Consider the following 16,614-nt stretch of genomic DNA (forward strand, 5'->3'; position numbering starts at 1 on the left):
ATTTGTTAGTCTCTAAGGTGCTACAAGTACTCCTTTTCTTTATGTTAGCGCTAGGTACTGTTATTATTAATAACCAAAATTGTGGCACCAAAAGCCCAACCATTGACACAAATATCTCCAACCCCAACTTTTTTATTTTCATTGAACATGTGGATTTCACAAATTTCACAAAACTGCTGACCAGGAGAGAAGAAGGTTCATTTGAAGTTGAGGCACTGGATTAAGAGGATGGGAGCTGCATTTTATTGCCGGCCCTGCCCCAGGCTCCCTGTATGACTTTGGCCAAGTCTCCTCATCTCTCTGTGCCTCCTGTGGATAGTAACACTTCCCAATCTCACAGTGTGACCAATTAACTGTCTCCAGAGCACTTTGACTTCCTCAGATGAAAGCTGCTATAAAAATACAAAATATGATTTTCTGTTTCATTACTCCTTAGTCCAGCTGTGAAGTGTCACAACACTGTGTTAGCTTTTCATTTGGACCGTTCCTCTTTTCAGCCACCCCCACCTTTAAGGATTTCCTTCTATTTTTTATGTACTATAAAGTTTCACTCCTTTCTTCGTGGCCACACAGTCATTCGCTTTTATGTTATTAACTCTAGGAAGAATGCCTCAGGTGGAAGGAGACTAATAAGTCTGTTAGATCTTTAATTTCAGGAATGGAGCCTGATTTATGTGTTACAATTTGGGAATAATATTAACACAAATTTCCTTGATAAAATGAGAAAATACATGTACGTTATAGAAAAATGGCTAGGCTTTTTAAAAAATCCTTCTGCTTTATTTTACCTACACTCTCTTTAAAAGTGAAATGGCAGTAATATTATTAAAATATTCCCAACCCATAAATTAATCATTCTTTCCAAATCCTAGGAGAGTGGAGTCTGTATATCTTCCTCTAATCCTACACCAATGATGCAGTGGGTTCATTCTCCACATGCTTACATTAGTGTCCTGCTGGTGTAACTAGTCTGATTTCAGTGGCACTGCTGCTCAGGAGCAACTCGATAGTTAAGTTTGCGAGTTCTGTTTCTAACTGTGTCAGCTACACTGATGCTTGCTGCAGTCAAGAACTCTGTATGTAATAACCCTGTGTGTCCTGAACCTGGGTCCACAGAGTTCCCCATTGACAGCACCACCCACCTCCCAACCAACAGCTAACCAACTGAATGGCGAGACCGTGAAACCTGAAGCTATATCAGGGAGGGCTTCCCTAGGTCCTGATCTGAGGAATACCTGGAACTCTGGTCAGGGCTTTCTTTTTAAACCCAAAGAGAGGCACAGGAAGTAGTCTGCACAACTGGGCTCCGCTTCTATGCTACTTTGGACTCTGTTTCCCTGCCTTGCTCCTGCTTTCCTGGCTGTTCCTGGTTCCTGCCTTGTTTCTGTTCCTTGCCTCTGGTCTCTAACTCCAGTTCCAACCCTTGGCTCAACTCCTGACTCTGACTCCAGCTCCATCCCTTGGCTTGACTCCTGCTGGAACCACTACACCTGGCCCTGACAATATAACATTATTTCAGAGTAAAAGTTGTAATATCACCCTTCACAACATTCTACAGACCCCTCTCAGTCTTTGTATACAGGATTTTCTCCAGGTAGCTGATGGGGGCAGGGGGAAAATGTTTTGTAACAATTAATTAAACGAAGCATCAGTAAGGATTTTAATAGCCCTGCATATATGGATAAAAGGAACTCATTGGATTATGGATTCAAAATTTCCCAAGTCCTGATTGTGGCTTCACATTAGTTCCAACGTTCTGGATATTGCATTTGCATCTCTGTTTGCTGAATAGCATATAGGAAAATGGCTTCCTGTTGAATATGTATCCAAAGAGGCTGTGTATGTGCATGGCTTATTCCTACAGGTCAACATTTTCAACCGTGAGTTCCTGAAGTTAGGCACTTAAATCCATATTCAGGCACCAAAATATGTGACCCAAAATTTTAGAAGACGTTGTCGGTGCTCGGTGACTCTGTAGCCAAGGTGAAAATCAGGGCACTTATTTAGGTGCCTAAATTTGCACATCCTTGTTTGAAAATTTTAGCCTTTGGAGACAGCCTGTGGATTACACTGTGCTCAGAAAATGTGTTCAACATGTAATTCTTTCGTCCCAACCTGCCCATGGCTAATACATGTTGCTTTTTAATCAAAACACACCCGTTTTCTCAACTATCATTTGGATTTATATACAATTATTTCTCTTGAAGCACCTTTGGGAAGATGAGCAACAACTGCAACAACATTGTGATACTGAGGCTGCTCTTAATAGCTCGCATCACACACACACACGTTGTTTCACTTTTGGACATCTATTGAAGATCAGCATCAAGCCTTAAAATACTAACATGACAATTGGCACAGGGCCATAAAGGAAGTGTAAGTGAGATGTAATCAGATGGGGAAGAATTAGAATCCAGTGATATCATGAATAATATAATGCACCCTTCTAAAGTTGACGGCTGTCAGAAATAAGAGGCAGAAAATAAGAATCAGAGCAATTTAGCTGAAAGAGTAAATAGAATGCAAAATGTACAGACTTGATTTTGCATTTATCGTAAGTGACATGGTTAATATTGGGTTTTCCACTTGTTTGTATCTGATGCTTAGTTTAGACAACCCTTTACTATGCTGTGATTGCAGAAAAGGGATATATGGATCTGAGAACTTCATGACTGTAAGGAGTACATAGGCATGAAAGGAGAAAACATGCTGTCACTCCATTATGCAGGTGTTGAGGTGCATGATAATCGTGTGACATTCTCTGAGAATGTGACTGAAGATTCTGAAGGATGACAGCCTGCTCTTGCTGAGAGTTTTAATCTGAAAGAAAACATTGAATATGTAAATTTCAGATGGCTAAACAGCCACCAAAAAAAATCCATAGATGCACTCACAACTTGCTGACCAAAAATATGTGGCATGCACAAATACCTAATAAATGCAAAGAAAATAAAACCTAGATTTTCATGATGTCATTTGTCCTCATTCAGAAAAGTAGCTCTTAAATGTGGCCATAACTCGAGAAAGCACTTAAGCCCAGACTTAACTTTAAGTATGAGCTTAAGGCCCTTTGACGTCAGTGGGCCTTAAGCATCTGCTTAAACTTCAGCATCCTGATTAGGGATGTTTTACTGACTCTCGGTCCATTCCAGGAATGGGTTGAACTGGAGCTATCGAATACGGCACAGAAGGCAACATTTTAAAATACAGGAGCCCAAATTTAGAATGCGAAATAATGAGCCAAGATGCTGAGTGTTCTGTCCTTTTGAAAATCTGGCCAATTATGTAGGCACCTACATCCATACTTAAGCTACTAACTTTAGGTTCCCATTTCAAAACAAAAACAAACCTTGGCCCGAGTATTCCGTTGTGAAACCTTCAAGGAAAGAGAAAAAGCCCACTGTGAGAAATGCGCTAATACAAGTATGGCTAGGCATGTCTTCCTCACAGAGATAGGTGACCTTTTATAGGGCAACCATCATATAAGTGGTCCAACCCAGTCACTTTGTGCTGCTCTTTGTGCTAACTCATTTCACTCAGATATTTTCTCCTTGAATAAGCCGGATGAAAAAGAATGTGATGGGCTGAAGCATTTAGAAAAAAATCATCATGTAAAGAGAGCTATCATCAGTTAAACCAAGGCTTCAGAGATCAAAAGTTCAGCCACTGACACACGTATGCTGAATACCAATGTTCTTATTATACTGGTGATGCGAAGCCCACGCTGAATGTTAGCCACATTAAAGAAAACATGAAATCAAAGTTACATCAAAAGTGGAATTTACCCAAATGATTCCACATCACCCTTGAAAGTGCCAGGTGTCCAGGACAGTCTGACTCCTTAATAGGGAGACACAAAAAAACCACTCTGCAACTTTCTTTGTAATTGAAGGCAATGGAGGATGCAGGCTGGGTCACTCAGCTGCTAAAATGTTAACACACACAAACATTGGATGTGAGAAATCAAAACCTCCTATAGCAATGCTCACTCTGGCATGTGAGACTAGCAAATTTATTTGAGCATAAACTTTCGTGAGCTACAGCTCACTTCATCAGATGCATGCATGAAGTGAGCTGTAGCTCACGAAAGCTTATGCTCAAATAAATTTGTTAGTCTCTAAGGTGCCACAAGTCCTCCTTTTCTTTTTGTGGATACAGACTAACACGGCTGCTACTCTGAAATCTGGCATGTGAGAGGCAGTAGATAGATGCTCCACAGGTGGGAGTCATTCTTTCACGAGTGCTATCCATTTATCTGACATGCCCCTTCTCCCCTTGGTTCACCCTCCTCGCTTCAAATATCACCTTGTTCACTTTAGCCTAAGATTGATTCTAAACATTACCTGGTATTAGAGAATTACTAAGGAGGCAATGTCTGCATAAAGATTAGGTTCAGAGTTTGGATAAGTGGATGAAACTGCACTAGGGTTCAGGTATGAATCCGATGCTGTCAAAATCTTATGAGACATTCTCATGAGATTTTATCCCACCAGTGCCACCACAGTGCTGCTTTCACAAGAGTTCTTCACAGGCCAACTGCTCTCAATAGATTTTTGTGCCAAAGTCTCAAGTCAACCCATTTGGATCCTGAATTGTAACAGTCTAGAAGAATTTGGATCCAGGGATATGAAACTGACAGGAGAAATGTGAAGGAGTTTGGATATGAGGTTCTAGTTTGTGCCCCTGGCCCTACCCAAATTTAAAAAAAATGGAAAGATTTAGATTTAGTGGGGACTGGTCCTGCTTTGAGCAGGGGGTTGGACTAGATGACCTCCTGAGGTCCCTTCCAACCCTGATTATTCTGTGATTCTATGAAAGTGCTTTAACATTCTATTCCTCCGTGATTGCATCTATGCCCCTACGCGCCCTGCTTCTATCCCTGTTGCTCTTACCTATCAGGGGCTTTTTGTAAAGAGTTATTCCTCTCTTCTGCCTTTCTCGGTCAAGCATTTTTATGATCGTTCATGTGAAAGTTGCTATGTAAAAAGGTGCTGTAGTTTGGAACCTTCAGATGTGTTAACATGCAGCCTAATTAGAGTATCCCATTGCACAGCCATACAAGAGAAATGTCACCTCAGAAAACAAGGGGACGATGAACATTGAGCTCTGAAGAATAAGGATCCTGTATTCAAGTTGTGCTCCGCTTCGCATGGTTGTGGAAGAAGCTCTATGACGCTCCGATGGGACGAAGTGGGGATTTCCCCTTGTTATGTTGTATGTGAGTCTTCCTGTTGAGCCTATGGGGGTTTTACTGTTTTGCATGAATACAGTGTGTGCCTCAGTTTCCCTGTGTGCTGCACCAATACCTCAGTGGTGGGAATAGGGGTGTGTGACTTTGGGTGAGACCTCTGGGGCAGGTGAGGCTGCTCCAGCTGCCTGCACATATGCTATGACTGGTGCTCTTCGTAACCTGAGACCCAGGAGGGGGATGCAACCAGCTGATGACCAGATGACTCTTTGCCCAGGAAGTGAGACAAAGACAAGGAGGAGGAGCAACAGGGTGTCTGAGGTTGAATCTCTGGGAGCTGGCAGTCTGCTTGGGGGCACTGGAAGAGGGAGAGTCCAGGGCATCTGGCCCAGGGCTCCCCAAAATGGACTTGGCAGAAAGTCACTGATTTCTGTGCTAACAAATTCTGTTCTATGCTGTGTTCCTGTCGAATAATAAACCTTCTGTTTTACCGGCTGGCTGAGAGTCACGTCTGACTGCGGAGCTGGGGCACAGGGCCCTCTGGGCAGACTCACTGCGGGAAGCGCACGGTGTGGAAGGGTTTCAGAGTAGCAGCCGTGTTAGTCTGTATTCGCAAAAAGAAAGGGAGTACTTGTGGCACCTTAGAGACTAACAAATTTATTTGAGCATAAGCTTTCATGAGCTACAGCTCACTTCATCGGACGTGTGGAAGGGGATGCTGAATACTCCAAGGTCAGACCCAGGAAGGTCAAAGCTCTGTAAGCTTCTTGCCCTGGCAACAGTCTGCTCAGAGAGAGGAGCCTCCCCTAGAGTCCTGCCTGGCCTCATATGGAGTAGTTCCAGAGCATTGCCCGGGGACACCGTGACAACTGGGAGGTATTGCCTATTTAGAGAAGGACCAGGATATCATACAGGAGGATCTGGATGACCTTGTAAACTGGAGTAATAGTAATAGGATGAAATTTAATAGTGAGAAGTGTAAGGTCATGCATTTAGGGATTAATAACAGGAATTTTAGTTATAAACTGGGGACGCATCAATTAGAAGTAATGGAAGAGGAGAAGGACCTTGGAGTATTCGTTGATCATAGGATGACTATGAGCCGCCAATGCGATATGGCTGTGAAAAAAGCTAATGCGGTCTTGGGATGCATCAGGAGAGATATTCCCAGTAGGGATAAGGAGGTTTTAGTACCGTTATACAAGGCACTGGTGAGACCTCACCTGGAATACTGTGTGCAGTTCTGGTCTCCCGTGTTTAAGAAGGATGAATTCAAACTGGAACAGGTACAGAGAAGGGCTACTAGGATGATCCGAGGAATGGAAAACTTGTCTTATGAAAGGAGACTCAAGGAGCTTGGCTTGTTTAGCCTAACTAAAAGAAGGTTGAGGGGAGATATGATTGCTCTCTATAAATATATCAGAGGGATAAATACTGGAGAGGGAGAGGAATTATTTAAGCTCAGTATCAATGTGGACACAAGAACAAATGGATATTAACTCGCCACCAGGAAGTTTAGACTTGAAATTAGACGAAGGTTTCTAACCATCAGAGGAGTGAAGTTTTGGAATAGCCTTCCAAAGGAAGCAGTGAGAGCAAAAGATCTATCTGGCTTTAAGATTAAACTCGATAAGTTTACGGAGGAGATGGTATGATGGGATAACATGGTTTTGGTAATTAATTGATCTTTAAATATTCATGGTAAATAGGCCGAATGGCCTGTGATGGGATGTTAGATGGGGTGGGAGCTGAGTTACCCAGGGAAGAATTTTCTGTAGTATCTGGCTGGTGAATCTTGCCCATATGCTCAGGGTTTAGCTGATCTCCGTATTTGGGGTCAGGAAGGAATTTTCCTCCAGGCAGATTGGAAGAGGCCCTGGAGGTTTTTTGCCTTCCTCTGTAGCATGGGGCACGGGTCACTTGCTGGAGGATTCTCTGCTCCTTGAAGTCTTTAAACCATGATTTGAGGACTTCAATAGCTCAGACATAGGTGAGAGGTTTTTCGCAGGAGCGGGTGGGTGAGATTCTGTGGCCTGCGTTGTGCAGGAGGTCGGACTAGATGATCATAATGGTCCCTTCTGACCTTAGTATCTATGAAAAACACTCCCTTCCTCTTTTGCACCAGCTCCCTGGATCATGGGTAGCAGCACTTAGGGAGAGCAGCCTCAGTGGAACTGCTGTGTTCCCTTCCCCCTGGGAGAGTAGGCAGGGACCAAGCCAGCTAACATAGCCGGGCCACTCTGTACACATAGCCCAGGGTATGTCCCCCTTGGAGTACGGGGAACGTGGAGGCTAGCCTGTGACTCTCAAAATCACAATCTGCCTTCCTGTCCGCTCCGTGGGAAGCACATTGCTCAGAACTCATGGCAATACCACGACTGAGTCCTCAGTTAAAAATTCTATTGCCTGCAACAGGAGTTTTAATAGGGTATAGACAAAGGACTGCAAGATGCATCTCACTATTGTAAAGGGTGCCATTGAACCAGTGGGTAAACTAACTATCTCTGACAAGCTAGATTTTATTTTTATTTTTTAAAGTGACCCTCTGAATTTGTACCAACATTTTATTTGAAAAAGCATTTTCTGCCCGCATTGTCTCGAGACAGCACAAAAAATGAATTTATGGAATATTCTCAGCTGTTGAAAATTTTCAAGATAATATGAAAAACGTAATTCAACATGTTCCCAACACACTTAACCACAGTGACGAAATTCTAATCTCTGGCAAAATTCAGGAAGTACAATTGTCACCCTTTCAGAGTAATCTGAGCATCTAGCAGCTTAGAATGGGAACCCAGGAAAGCATCACCTACGTTCTGTGGCCATGTTTTGCACGCAGAAGAGGGAAACCAGGCTGGGCGCTGAGGAAGTCTGGCCTTGTGGTTAAGGCACTACACTGTGATTTTTAAGGCTGGGGTTTGTTTCTGGCTCTGCCACAGACTTCCTGTGTGATCTTGGGCAAGTCAGTTCTGTTCCCACATCTGTAAAACCAGGAAATATTGATATTTCCTTTGTATGTCGTGGGTATTTAGACTGTAACCTCTTCAGAGCAATCTCTTACCATGTGTGTGTGTACAGTATCTAGTACAATGGGGCCCTAATCTCAGCTGGGGCCTCTAGGCACTGCTGTAAAACAAATAATAATGGACTGAAAAAAGAGAATCAAGCAAACAGACAACACTACTTAAAGGACTTGTTTATACTGCCCTGCAGTTCGGACAACAGGGATGTGAATAGCAAGTACGCACCAAAATACTGCGCTGTAACTCCTGTGAGTGGATACTGTGGGTGAAAACTAAAAGGCTCCTAGTTTGGAAACTAGGAACCTTTAGTTTGTGCCCCCAGCATCCACAAGGAGGAGTTACAGTGCAGCACTTGGGTGGGCACTGCTGTTCATGCTCCTGTCGTCCAAAATGCGGGACAGTGTAGACATAGTATGTTTCTTTGTAGGTGTAACCCATGCCTGCTCAGTGTGGTACTCTGTCCCCCTCTAGTGGTGGCTAGGCCAGCTAGAGATTGGTGAGCCTGCTACCGCCATGGCTAAGAGGAAGGTGTCTTTTAGCTCAGGCGGTTGAGGCTAACGTATTTAGCTCAAGAAGTTCCTGGTTTGATCCCCGATGACAAGAACTGGTGTCTGTTGGCATTACGTAGGAAAGGCATGTTGCATATCAGCTTCTTCAAACTGGGAGTGCACTACGGGGAGGAAATATCGAATTTCACTGATGAGCTTCACACCAACTTCTATGTAGTGACCCCAGTTGAAGAGCCAGAAAAGAATTATGACATATCAGACCTAACAAAGGTGCATGCTGATCCCAAATATTGATGTAGCAAAGCCAGGTGAAAGTACATTGGTGGGATGTATACACTGGAAGCAGATCTAACAAAGTACTTTGCAACCTAGCAGCCATCTAGGCATGAAAATGATATCACATCTATTTATGAACCTCCATTTACAATCGTATAGATCGCCGGGCATCTCTGACAATTTTATGTACTACCAGCTCCAAATATTAAAAATCACGAGTCAGGCCCGCAGAGATCGTGATATTTCTTAAAATTGCCTTCTGGGTTTTGAGCATTTATGCATTTGTGTCACAATTTCAAGCTTTTCTCAGCAAGTCTAAGGGCCAGAAACTGCTTTTTTTAAAAAAAATGAAAGCTGCGATTTTCTTGTAGTCTCTTGACTCCAAGACCTGGAATTTTAAGTAAAACACCAAATACACGAGACTGTCAATAAAATTGTGAGCGCTGGCAAGACTGCGCGGTGCATACTGAAATGTAGGATTTGCAATAGCTATAAGTTATGATTATAAAATTGTATGGTCCAGGGAAAGAAAATAACCCAACAGACTATATTTCAAGGTACCCATTACTGCAATAACACTATATACGCTGCTGGTAGCAGAACAATACTTCATCTTCATAGCTACCCCTGCAGTTTTATAAGCTTTAACTTTACCAGAAATGCAAGAAGTAATAAAAGAAGACAAGACTCTAATGCTGTAATAGACCTAATGGGAGCAGAGATATGGCAGAAGATTACAGCACTGAATTCCCAGATATGGAAATTGATGTGTCAGAATGGAAATTTTCCTCAAAGTTTGAAATGAGGTTACTGTTCTTGATATGGTTTAATGTTAATAGATACTAGAATCCTGGTATGGTTCTCCTTAAGAAATAAAATATAATAATAATTTTGCATGTGTATTCCAGTGGTTTTCATCTGAGGCTCTCTGAGCACTTATGCCTGATTTTCAAAAGCTTATCCAAGTGCAAGTGACCGCTTTGCATGCTTCAGATTGATCTCAGCCCATGTATTCCAAGGCAGCTTCTTAGTTGCACTCATTTTCCCTGGACGCTGAGCTCTCCAAGGGGAAAAGTTTGGGGCTTTGTTAATAGGCTCTTCACTCTTAAAGTGTTCCAGCTGTCATATTGGGAATACTATACAAACAAGACCAATCCAATTCACAATCTATAAATAGTTTGTTTTAATAAATATTTCAAAAGTTGTCATTATGCTCTCAAACCCACAATGGGAACGTAAGGATTGGTTAACTGAAGATTGATATGTAAACAAAAATGAATCCCACTGGATATATTTTGTAGGCATCATAATTACTGCAAGAACCTTAATGGCAAAAAAAGGCGGAGGGGGATCTAGATTAAATGATCTCAAAGTGGAAAAAAAATAAACATGAAAGGAAAAAAAGCCCCTAGGTGTTTCATTTTCTGTAGCAAGCATTCAAAACTAAAATAAATACCACAGAGGAACTTTCATCTCTGGCATTTTCCAGCTCCCTAAATGTAAAATATCACTTGTTTTTTTTATAGCATTTCTAAATCTCTAATCACTATATTTTCCCCACTTGTGTGTTTAATCACTGCTCATCAACACTCTTCTTTATAATCTTGCTAAATATGTCTGTTTGCAATAGACCCTCCTGTTCTGTACTGTTCAGTTTCTCATGCATAACTACCTATGCAGAGTATTAATACCCTATTCAGGTAATACAGAGAACACTGTGATACATCAGCATAATTAAATAATGTCATCAGGCTCTGAAGTATACTCCCTACTGTGGTGCACTGCCTGAGACACCTCCCATTACAACACCTCGGGATCTCTCACACAAAACTGACTTAACTGTAATGTACTCCATTAGCAGAGCTGAAGTTTAATAGAGAAATCATTATTTTATTATACTGGGTAATGCTGCATAATGCTTCCAGCCACAGCTCTTGTTATGCCTTTTTTTGCTAAGGAACTGTCTACTTCAGAAATCTTGTCCCCATGTAGGTACTAATAGGTCATGATCAAGTCACCTGTTAACGTTCTCTTGGATAAACTAAAGAGATCAGACTTCTTTAGTCTCTTGCTATAAGGCATGTTTTAGGCATAATTCTTGTAGCTCGTTTCTAAACCCTTTACAATCTTTCAACATCCTTTTTGAAATCTTGACACCAGAAGTGAACACAGTATTCCAGTAGTGGTCTCTCTGAACGTTAAATGTAACCCCGCTCTGCTAGAACCATGTCTGCAGTAGCACATTCCGAGAAAATCTGAGCAGCTACCCTATTCTTTCCTGGCTCCTGCCTTCTCTGTTTCTCATCTTAGCCCCTCCCACTTTTATATTCACTTTTTCACTGGTACCATTTACTGTCATTTTCGCTCTGCTCTGTCTTTTCAACACCCTCCTATTTCTGGCCTCTTCTTTACTATCTGTCTTTTTATACTATGCTCAAGACTATGGTATTGGAGCACAAAACTACTTAAAAAACTATCTACATTCTTGGCTCAATCTGTTTGTGTTTATGTTGGTTGCCTGGTAGCAACTGCTATAATCAAAGTTGCAAAACTGTTTCCGTTCAAGCCCCCTGTTTTCAAACAGGCATAACTTTAAAAATAAAATCACCAACTGGGTTGAAGTTTTCTATATTTCAGCTCTGTCCAAAGGTGATTTTTATTTAGTTAGTTAGTTATTTAATACAGAGAGTACAAGCATCCTTTTTAAAGTTCTTCAGGGGTGAATAAAGAAAAAAACACACTTTTGTCCAATATGGCTTCTTAAAATCTTAACACTGCATTCTTAATGTTGCATTAACATGACTGCAAACCCCGCCCCCCCAGATAAACTGTATTTATTGTACAGCATCTTGTTGGAAGGTGGTGGATTGACTGAATGGTGCTTCAAGTGTCTGTGAAAATGGCAACATAGGAATTTCATGTTTATTCTCTCTCAGTGATTTACACCCTAAGGTGATCAGTTTTGAAGCCAAAAAGATGTTGTTTCCAGCTGCCAGCCCTGCAGACTCTGCCTAGGAGCTGACAGTCAAGCTGAGCTCTTTCCATCTCACTTATTATCACTGGGCCTTGGGAGGTGGGAAGAGAGGAAGCCATGCATGCAACAGTGTAGCCCCATTATCATCAAATTATGCCTTCAGGGACACCTGTGCAATCTTAGAGCCATGAATGAGATTTGCACAGATTTGACTTAGCACACAATTCGGGTAATGATAAACAAGAAGAAACAGAATCCAGCTCACTTCATCGTAGCTATGTTGGAGCTGCCAGGCTAACAGGAATAGATGGCAGCAAAAATGCATTTTGGCCCCTAAAATAAGCAGATGTAATTCCGAAGTACATCCTTTTGTCAGAAGCACTCCCACAACAAGAGAAGTTTGTAGAAAGTGTGGAGGTGTAGGGAAGAGGAGTGCAAAAAGCATGTCAGTTTCTAATGAAAACCAACCCTGTAGTCTCCTGTTGACACTACTTTGCTTCTATTTAGGGTTAGAATTAAATAGATCTAAACACATCCACACATATTGTACAAAAACTTTAAACACCCATGAAGGCCTGGTCCTCCTGCAAAGTACTGAGTCAGTAGGCATTGATGGTGCTCAGCACCTTGTAGAAAGCATTCCGTGCCATGCAGCAATGCACCCTTAAGTGACCATAAGATTAACTTCAGTTCAGTCTATAAATTACAGCTTCTGCACTCCATAACACCACAATAATTTGTGTGGAAACAGATGAAAAACTAATTATTCACCTTACAATGGAAAATCCATACTGTGTAAATCATGGGGAAAGAGAGAGAGATTTCATGGGTTAGTTATCATAAAAAGGGCAAATTTCACACTTCATCAAATTAATTGAAAAGCATCTAAAACACCAATACAATTACTTCATAATATTTTTAAAAAATAGTTATTTAATGCTCAAAGTTATTTAATAATGAATCCAAATAAAAACAAAATTAGCATGACAGAATGAAATTCTGTATTTTAAAATAAGGAAAGTGACATGAAACAACCGCAAAACAAGTCAAAAAAATGTTTTTTCTCATGTAGTCAGCAGGTGCTTTTTACTCTGTAAGGCTGACGGAGAGAGAAAGGAGCATTCTAAAATCCATTTAATGCAGGTTCTGGACAGGTTGGCAATCTGTTCTTGCAATCAACATGAAAACTTCCTTTTTGTGATACAAAAGAAGTCTAGTGATTTGAGCAGAGGACAGGAAATGTGAACTTCTGGGTTCTGTTCATGGCTTTATTTCTGACGTGCTGTATGACTGTGGACAAATCACTTTGGGCCACATTTCCAAGAGTCTACAACAATTTGGGGTGCTTCCCTTTAGGGAGAGGCTAACTTTAGATACCTGTAGGCTGGTTTTCAGAGGTGTTGAGCATCAAAACTTCATTTAGAGTTGCTAGGGCTCAGCACTTCTGAAAATCAGGCCCTTAACGTCTGACATTGAGCATCCAGAAATTAAGGCACTTGATATTGGTGGATAACTTCTAAAAATGTTGGCTTTAACCTGTGTGTGCCTTAATTTACCAATTTCTAAAATGGGAATAATACTGATCTACCACCTTGGGATGTTGTAAGACTAACTCTGTTAATTGCTGCAGTATGTTTTAGCATCTTGGGATAAGAGACTCTCAACTACAATTACAAAATATTACTATTATATATTGTGGAATTCACGTTTGGTCTTACTTACAAACTAAAGATTACGACCATGTGCACTTTTTGCTCTTAACAGAGTGCACTTGGTACTCTAGCAACTGCTTAACATTTCCGTTTATACAGATAGTCTTGACTTATTTTATGCAAATCCCTTTAGTTTTTCTTTTAGAGAAGCATGACCTATACTTTTCCCCCCCAATTCTAGATTTCACCTTCTCATCCTGTCTGTTTCAATGATATCAGATATTACATTCACCTTTGCCTTGACCCTAATGTCCAGTAAAATAGCCAGTGTTTTTTTGCGGAGGGTGAAGGTGAAGGGGTGTTTTGGTTTTGTTTTTTTCCCAGTTGTCCCTCCTCTCAATATCGCGTGAAGGACCCTTAAATTGTCTAGTGTTCTAAGGCCATAGGTTTTAGAAGCTAAGGGCACTGACGCTAAATTGCTCTAGGAGGGACTGACAGTGAGTCAGCAATGTCACAATGGTCTGAAGAGAAGATTTTGGAAGAGTCTATGACATCCCTTAGGGCCCTGTTCAACACCTAGTGTTGTCAATGACTTCACTGGGAAAGTGTTCGGGCCCCTTGTGAAGGCAAAAGGAACTGGCCATTGGAGCAGATTGAGACGTGAGGGAAGCTATTGTCAGAAACTCTTTGGTGTGTTCACTGCACACAGAAGAAAGCAAGGACATGAGGGATGTCCTTTAACCAGCCCACAACTTTATTGGTCAATTTACACCCAAGTTTCCTATCAGGGGACTGCCCAGTGCAGTCACTCGCACTGATACTCTGACAATTTTGGGGTTGCTCCCACCACAGGGGGAACCAATTATCCCAGCACCTCCACCTGCCCTTTCAGGGGTTGACATGAGAAGGGATCACCATTAAGTGTATTGGCGGGATGGTCTGGCCAGAGTAGCATCCTGACCCATGGTTTGCATTTGCTTCCAGGGGGTTAGATGTGTTTTGTCCATCTTATAAGGAGATGCCCTCTGTATGCCCACAATTGTTATCTTTTTGGATCTGGAGCCTATATCAGTGAGTTCCTGCACTGGGCATCCACCACAAGGAGGTGTCAGCATCGGCTGCCTCCAACCCACCCCTGCCAGGCTACCGAGGAGTTTGGCCAACTGTGATGGGGTATACAAACCCCACACTGGGCAAGAAGGGATTAAGGAGCTGCTCTGGGTTCATCCAGCCCTTCCCTGCAACACCTGCAGGAGATGCACCAACTGGAGGAGGAGTTAAAAGAGAGCAGAACAGCTCACTTGTGGCCAGGATCAGGATCTTGGAAAGGCAGGATCTCTCCCATCAACAGTTGCCTGAAGGTCCCTCCCTGATGGAAGGGAGGACCTGCTTCTGATAGACCCTGAGTGGGAGGCATTTCCCCCTCTCACATACTAACCCAGTTTATTTGTGTTGATTCTCTGTGTTTTGTTTATGGACTATCCCTGAAGGAGAGAGAGACTTGGGACTGACTTGGCCAGAGGGCCAAGGCACAAGAGGAGGCAGCTGCCGCCCCAGGAGGGAGAGAGCTGCTACGCCAGGCCTAGCTGTGAAGGGCTGCCAAGCAGTGAGCTACCCCCCTTCACACTTTCCTGTTACAGACTGAGAACTGCGGACAATAACGGAGTGATAGGAAGTGGCCCAGGGATGGCAGCTTTAAGGCGCTCCTGAGCATCAGGCCCTTTTGTCACCTTCACAGGACCCTGGCTGGAAGCCACTGGAGTGGGAAGGCCTGGGTTCCCCTACCAAACCCCTTCTCTACATGTTGAAGGGCCTAAGCCCCTGACCACTAGGCAATGCTCCCCACGAGCAAAAAACATTACACCAACCCAACAATGAGCTCATTCAGGAACAAATCAGCACCTGTTTCAGAGTAGTGCAATCCATCCTCTTAATAAAGCTCAGCCGCCCTTGGCTATGTGGCCATGTTGGACAACCAAGTCACCGTGGGACTCCAGCCATTTCAATACTTGCTGGTTGGTCTTCCTCTCGGTCCTATCCACCTTTTGTGGGTGGACTGCAGTCCATCAAAGCCTGCAGGTTAGTATCTCCAACCATACTATCCCCATGCTAGGAAATGTGCTCACCAGCAGTCCAATCAGCCTTCCAAATCAGCTGGGAGCCCAAAACACATTCCAAGGTCATTCCCCCCCCTAGATGTATAACAATGACGTCCCCCCTACCCCATACCTGCAGACACTTGGTGTGTTCTGTGACCCCCTTATTCATGTTGCCCTTGTGCTCCCCCGCAGGCCTGACCCTGACCAGAGCCCCACCCATCGCTGCCCACCTGAGACCATGCAGCCCACTAGCGGGAGTGTGCTGGACCGCGGCCGCACCTACCAAGGAGTCTGGACTACCGCGTCTTGCCCTGGGCCCTGGCTGTTTCTGAACTCACCCTGTAGGGACTGAGGTGACTCCTGTTGCATTTGACACATGTTTTCCAGGGCTCCAGGCCAATCTGAAATGGACTGCATCATCTCTATGAGTTCCCTATCCCTGGCAACTTAGGACACAGTTCCCTTCCTCACCGCTTGCTCTTTTCTCTCCTTCCTGACCTTTCTGGTTGCCTTCTGGTCTGGAATAGGTAACACATGGCCTCTTTCATCAAGTGGCTGCAACAGATCTGTTACCCCATCCTGCTGCCCCACCAGATCTTGGGCCCACCCCTGCAGCCAGCCAACCGCTTACCCTACATAATCAAGTAGGCTTTGGTCATTGCCAGACTGCTGCCTACGATCCACAGGCTCTGGTCTTCATTGACTTCTGGAAACCAGCAAACAGGAAATGGCCATGAGCACAGGGCTCTTATCATGGCTCCAAATCTCATGCCAAGTCCCACAAGACCCCTAGCCCAGCCTGAAAATCCCATGGGGGTTGAAATTCTCATGGGGCCTGACCTGTCCTGTTCTTTTTGCGCTTTCCCATCATGGGAGCCTCCAAACTCAGCCCT

The sequence above is a fragment of the Chelonia mydas genome, chromosome 11 (genome assembly GCF_015237465.2).
Source record: "Chelonia mydas isolate rCheMyd1 chromosome 11, rCheMyd1.pri.v2, whole genome shotgun sequence".
In the NCBI taxonomy this organism is placed as follows: Eukaryota; Metazoa; Chordata; order Testudines; family Cheloniidae; genus Chelonia; species Chelonia mydas.